Here is a 7,419-nt window from a genome sequence, read left to right as displayed (position 1 = left end):
ACTTCTGACCTATATGCAGGAATGTGGATATTTACAAAACATGGCTGATGTTTATTGTTCCATGCCCAGGTCAGGGAGACCTGCGGCCTTGTTCAGAGAACAGCTTCTTGGTATGTTCTAGTTCTGCTGACAGAACTGCAGACTTTCTCTCTACAAGAAAATCCCCTTAAAGGGCAGGTCTGCTCATCAAGCCTTTTTGACTAACTCAGTCCAAATAACTGAGGCCTATTTAAATTATAACAGGTATAGACTATGGTCAAAAAACAAGGAGACCGCTGTAGCACTGCACTTCAAAACATCTGCTCACAGCATGGAAGACTTAAAGGACAACTGAAGTGAGAAGAATATGGAAGCTGACATTAATTTCCGTTTAAACAATACCAGTTGCCTGGCAGCCCTGCTGTTCTATTTGGCTGCAGCAGTGTCTGGATCACACCAGAAACAAGCATGCAGATAATGTTGTCAGTTCTGACAACAATGTCAGAAACACCTGATCTTTAGCATGCTTGTTCAGGGTCTATGGCTAAAAGTATTAGAAGCAGAGGATCAGCAGGATAGCCAGGAAACTAGTATTGTTTAGAAGGAAATAAATATGGCAGCCTCCATAACCCTCTAGGTACAGTTGCCCTTTAAGAGTCACCATATTTAAGGGGGGGTGGGTATTCAAGTCAGGTAATGAAAGAAGGACATGTGAATATGCGTTTTTGAAATTATTTGGGAGTTTGAAACATGAACTTAACATTAATATTGGGTTTATGGTATTTTTTAATTATGAACACTAGGTGGAAACATCTTCATGGCAGGAAAAGCATTCAAACTCTCACAAATACCTATCTCCTGCAGCCCTCAGGCCTACCAAAACATACAGTGGGTTGCAAAAGTATTCGGCCCCCTTGAAGTTTTCCACATTTTGTCATATTACTGCCACAAACATGAATCAATTTTATTGGAATTACACATGAAAGACCAATACATAGTGGTGTAGACATGAGAAGTGGAACGAAAATCATACATGATTCCAAACATTTTTCACAAATAAATAACTGCAAAGTGGTGTGTGCATAATTATTCGGCCCCCTTTGATCTGAGTGCAGTCAGTTGCCTATAGACATTGCCTGATGAGTGCTAATGACTAAATAGAGTGCACCTGTGTGTAATCTAATGTCAGTACAAATACAGCTGCTCTGTGAGGGCCTCAGAGGTTGTCTAAGAGAATATTGGGAGCAACAACACCGTGAAGTCCAAAGAACACACAAGACAGGTCAGGGATCAAGTTATTGAGAAATTTAAAGCAGGCTTAGGCTACAAAAAGATTTCCAAAGCCTTGAACATCCCACGGAGCACTGTTCAAGCGATCATTCAGAAATGGAAGGAGTATGGCACAACTGTACACCTACCAAGACAAGGCCATCCACCTAAACTCACAGGCCGAACAAGGAGAGCGCTGATCAGAAATGCAGTCAAGAGGCCCATGGTGACTCTGGACGAGCTGCAGAGATCTACAGCTCAGGTGGGAGACTCTGTCCATGGGACAACTATTAGTCATGCACTGTACAAAGTTGGCCTTTATGGAAGAGTGGCAAGAAGAAAGGCATTGTTAACAGAAAGCATAAGAAGTCCCGTATGCAGTTTGCCACAAGCCATGTGGGGACACAGTAACCATGTGGAAGAAGGTGCTCTGGTCAGATGAGACCAAAATGGAACTTTTTGGCCAAAATGCAAAACGCTATGTGTGGCGGAAAACTAACACTGCACATCACTCTGAACACACCATCCCCACTGTCAAATATGGTGGTGGCAGCATCATGCTCGGGGGGTGCATCTCTTCAGCAGGGACAGGGAAGCTGGTCAGAGTTGATGGGAAGATGGATGGAGCCAAATGCAGGGCAAACTTGGAAGAAAACCTCTTGGAGACTGCAAAAGACTTGAGACTGGGGCGGAGGTTCACCTTCCAGCAGGACAATGACCCTAAACATTAAGCCAGGGCAACAATGTAATGGTTTAACCAGCTCAGCCTTCAGTCGTTTTCACTTTATGCATCCGAGCAATGTTCACCTCCCATTCATTAGCCTATAACTTTATCACTACTTATCACAATGAACTGATCTATATCTTGTTTTTTTCACCACCAATTAGGCTTTCTTTGGGGGGTACATTTTGCTAAGAGCTGCCTTACTGTAAATGCATTTTAACAGTAAGAATAAGAAAAAAAATGAAAAAATGCATTATTTGTCAGTTTTCGGCCATTATAGTTTTAAAATAAAACATGCCTCCATAATTAAAACCCACGTATTGTATTTGCCCATATGTCACGGTTATTTCACCGTTTAAATTATGTCCCTATCACAATGTATCGCGACAATATTCTATTTGGAAATAAAAGAGCATTTTTTCTGTTTTGCATCCATCACTATTTACAAGCTTATAAAAAAAATAGAGAGAAATATTTCATCTTTACATAGATATTTAAAAAGTTTAGACCCTTAGGTTTTTTTTTTTTTTTTTTATTAAACATTTTATGTGGGTATTTTTGGGAGGGTGGGATATAAATAGTTTTATTTGGGGAAATATTTGTGTATTGTAATGTTTTTTTACATTTACTTGTAGTTTTAATTTTTGGCCACAAGATGGCAATCTCGATTTTGTTTACATGACGTCACTCTAAGCGTACAATGTACGCTTAGAGGGACATAGCTTCAGAAAAAGCACAGCTTCCGAGAGAAGCTGTCGCTTTTTCAGTGGGGGAGAGGAATCAGTGATCGGGCTCCATAGCTTTGATTCCTGGGCTACCAAATCCGCGGCCGGGAGTGCGCGTGCACGCGCCCGATCGGCCGCGGGAGCGCGCGGACGCGCACGTGGCCTCCTGGACGTAGATACTACGTCCTGGAGGCATAAATGGTTAAAACAAAACATATTTATGTGTTAGAATGGCCCAGTCAAAGTCCAGATCTAAATCCAATCGATACTCTGTGGCAAGATCTGAAAACTGCTTTTCACAAACGCTGTCCATCTAATCTGACTGAGCTGGAGCTGTTTTGCAAAGAAGAATGGGCAAGGATTTCAGTCTCTAGATGTGCAAAGCTGGTAGAGACATACCCTAAAAGACTGGCAGCTGTAATTGCAGCAAAAGGTGGTTCTACAAAGTTTTGACTCAGGGGGACGAATAATTACACACACCCCACTTTGCAGTTATTTATTTGTAAAAAATGTTTGGAATGATGTATGATTTTCGTTCCACTTCTCACATGTACACTACTTTGTATTGGTCTTTCACATGGCATTCCAATAAAATGTATGCATGTTTGTGGCAGTAATGTGACAAAATGTGTAAAACTTCAAGGGGGCCGAATACTTTTGCAACCCACTGTATGGTAATTGATGACGTTTATTTTCATTGTTTGATGCTGCCACTAGGAACAGGCACCCAATCTTTACTTCACTTTACTTTAGCTGGCAGACTTCCCAATCTTTCATTCCCTGTTTTATCAACTGTTATCACCTAATTTGATTCGAGTTTGTGTATACCTGTGGTTAGGTGCTGACAATTAGCTAATATGATTAGTGTGTGTCTCTACCTATTGTAAAGAGCCTTTATGCTGGGAATACACGGGTCATTTTTGAGGTGATTAGATGGTTGGATAGATAATTTCCGACATGTTCAATCTACCGTTCAAGTGGAGAACCGAGCAGCAAAATTGATCGAGCGGAGAATCGAGCAGAAAAAATGAACCATGTATGCCCACCATTAGAGTGAATAGATCTAATGCTGGGGATACACCATGAGATTTTTCAGAAGATTTACTGTCCGATCGATTTACCAATCATTTTTCCACTCGATTTCCATTCACTTCTATGAGAAATCGATCAGAAAAACGATCGAAAATCAGATCGGACATGTCGGAGATTACCATCTAACTGCCAGAAAATCTCATGGTGTATTCCCAGCATAAGCTTTGATTAGGAAGAATGTAACATGAGGTCAGATTGAGGTATACCCTACAAAATCATATATAAAGTATATGTATGTGACAGTACGTGTATGGTTCTGATCTAGTTCTGAAACATGCCTGAAGAAGAAACTTGAAGTTTTGAAAGCTTGCAAAGAAATCTTGTACAGTTAGTCATTAAAGGTATCACTTAAACAACTTTTGTTGTTATGTCTTCAGATTCTCTCCATAACTAATACCAGACCACACGCAACTGGCTACCTTACTATAAATATAACGTAAACATGTCAAAACAAATAATTATAAAAAGAAACTGAAAGTACACTTGAAGTAAATGTTTACATGCCTGTGTTGGCTGTTTCTTGTGTTTTTGTTTATTTTTTATTGTATACATTTTATTTTATTTGCAAGCTTTTGTGTAATTGTGTAATTAATGCCTAGCACATACAATTTTCTGTTTGATTTTTGTTAGATTTTCTGTAATTATATTATTTTGTGTAAAGTACTAGTAGAGACTGGTGATTATCTCTGGTGCATTGTCTTCTGGTTATCTCCTGCTGAGTAGAAGAATGCTTAATTGCTAGGCAGATAGATGGTTAGATAGATAATTTCCAACATGTTAAAGCTGCATTAAAACAAACATGAAACAAAGCTGCAGAGATATCAGTCTGTACCACATCCTGGTGGTACCACTATAACTACCACCGCTCTGTCAGCCTGACTGTAAGCCAACATTTGCATTCTAGTAGTGGTTGGCTTAAGGCCCATACTCACGAGGGACTTTTGTCGCCTCAACACGCGGCGCGCGCGTGTTGCGGCGACAGGTCGCCCGTGAGTATGGGCCGCCGCACGCGCGCGCACCCCGAACTGTCGCCCGCCGCTCTTGTCGCCATGCGATTGAAAGTTTCAATCGCATGGCAACAGTCGCCGCCGCAACTCCGCCGCAACTGTCGCTAGTCCGCGTGAGTACGCGGACTAGCGACAGCAACATCCATTTAGCTACATGGAGCTTCCGGCGGGGGGAGGAGGAACGTCGGCGACAGCTTCCGTCTCGCCGCTGGTCCCTCTTCCGCGTGTGTACGCGGAGGGACCTGGCGAGGAGCTGTCGCCGGCCTGTCGCCCACACGCTCACGTGTGCTGGCGACAGGCCACATTTATCGCCCGTGAGTATGGGCCATTACAGTCAATAGGGGAGGGGCCATGTCTCACAAAGCCTCTGTCGGCCCAGTTAACGGTACACCAGCCTCTATTCAAAATAGAAGAATCATAGTGCACATGCATAGGCTAACTTTTTTGTCATATAATTTGTTGGGAGTACAGACTGTGGAAACAACTGTAACCTAGTTTTCTAAAAAATCAGAGAGTGGGGTAAAAAATACATTTAGAAGGTATTGTGTCAAGAGCACACATAAAGATTTGCTAATGGTGTTCCTGATGTAAATAGGCTAAAACAGAAGGCAGGAAAAGACTACAGGACCTGAAGTCCTGAATTTGAAGCATCAACGTCAGTGTAGTTTTGCAACACACATTTAATACTACAGGTGCCCTCAATGTGTGACAGTGCTCTCCTCCATTTACCAGACAAGCTGTAGCAGATGCAATACATAATGCTTTAGGAAAGTGAGAGTGACATACAGCATCATATATGCTGAAACATTGAAGTGAGAGTGACACACAGCATCATATATGCTGATACATTGTCAAGGAAATAGAGAGCAAAAAGAAAAAAATCCTATCTCTAAAAAGACCTTACTGCTATATTATATAAGCATCACAATGAGGATTCAACTGATCCCCTCCTGTTACTGTACAGGAAACCTGTTAGGGCATTAATATAGTTGCTATTATACTATTACTAGTAAAAAAAAAAAAAAAAAGCCTGCCCATTAAAAAATGGACGCTAGGCTACGGGCGCTCCCCCCCTTCAGCAACGCGAGCACAGATGCGTCCCGCTCGCCCGTCCTCCACCGCTGTCTGCAGTATATGCACACAGGGAGATGTTGCTTGCTTGGCAGTTGGAAAAAGCTGTTATTTCCCACAATGTAATGAGGTTCACTGACAGCAAACTGTCAAGTCTGGAAGCAGGGGGACACACAGACACAGGGACAGGAATCAGAGACAAAGGCCTCAATTCACGGAGCATTATCAAACGTTTATCAAACACTTTATCAAACGTTTGATAATTTACCTCATGGGTAAAATCTCATTTTAAATTCACTAAGGTGTTATATATTTATCGAATGTTTTACCGATAAAACGTTCAACAAATATATAACACCTTAGTGAATTCAAAATGAGATTTTACCCATGAGGTAAATTATCAAACATTTGATAAAGTGTTTGATAAATGTTTGATAATGCTCCGTGAATTGAGGCCAAAGGGTTATTATTATAGAGGAATAAATATTAAAGGAAGTCTGAAGTGAGAATAACAATAAAAAACAGATACTCACCTAAGAAGAGGGAAGGCTCTGGGTCCTATAGAACCTTCCCATTCTCCTTCCGGTCCCCTTGTTCCCCCGCAGTCTACCATTAGCAGTCTACCACTGTTTGGTCGTAGACTGCTCTCTTCTGGGTTGGGCTGGCTTCAGCAGTCTTTAGAAACACTCAAAAAGCGGAGATTCAAACAGCGGGAGATTCAAGCAGAGGAGCCTACGGGGCTCTCCTCACCTAAAGAGAGCCTTCCCTCTCCTTAGGGGAGTATCTGTTTTTTATTTTTATTCTCACTTCAGACAAACTCCTATGTTTGTGTTTATATTATTTTTTTATTATAGTTGTTGATAGAGCGTTAAAAGATTAGATCACTTGGCAGATTTCTTTTGTGGCCTGTGTCTCTAGTGTGAAGATTTGCATGTGTTTCACTGACCCTGTCACTAGAATTAAAGTGGTATTAAACTCTGACATAATATTCAATAAAAATGTGTTTTCCTTCTTTTTATGACCCATACAGTAATCATATTTGCTTTGTGCACACGTATTATTATTCATTTAGAAATCATAAGTTCCCAAAGTATAGTTTATTTGCTTTGAAAGTTGCCCTTGCATTTTTGTCATAAGAGGTGTATTTATATTGTAATGTACCCAGTAATGATTTCTGAACTGTTTTCTCTGTTCTGGACACAAACTCCTGCCAGGGAATGTTTACATTCTTCTCTTGCTACAAAAAGGAAACACAAGATAATGTTATCACCAGTTCGGATGCTGCTCTCACTGCAGGGAACTTTCTATTGAAAAAGTAAGTCCTGTGTTCAACTGTTTGAATGCTGTTTTGCTTAAAAAAAAGTGGTAGTTTATTATATGCTGTAAATCATCTTTTAGCGCTAAGGAGAAATGCTGGGTTTCATACTGCGGTACTTGTGTATTATCCCGTCTAGAAGGAGTCATGTAAACAGTTTGTCAGTTACACAGGCTGGGAAAGTGTATACAATGTTTCTTCAACAGCTGATTCCTCACTACACAGCAGCTGTTAAGC

This window comes from Hyperolius riggenbachi, chromosome 9, assembly GCF_040937935.1.
Source record: "Hyperolius riggenbachi isolate aHypRig1 chromosome 9, aHypRig1.pri, whole genome shotgun sequence".
Taxonomy (NCBI): Eukaryota; Metazoa; Chordata; class Amphibia; order Anura; family Hyperoliidae; genus Hyperolius; species Hyperolius riggenbachi.
Note: the sequence above shows the minus strand (reverse complement) of the source record.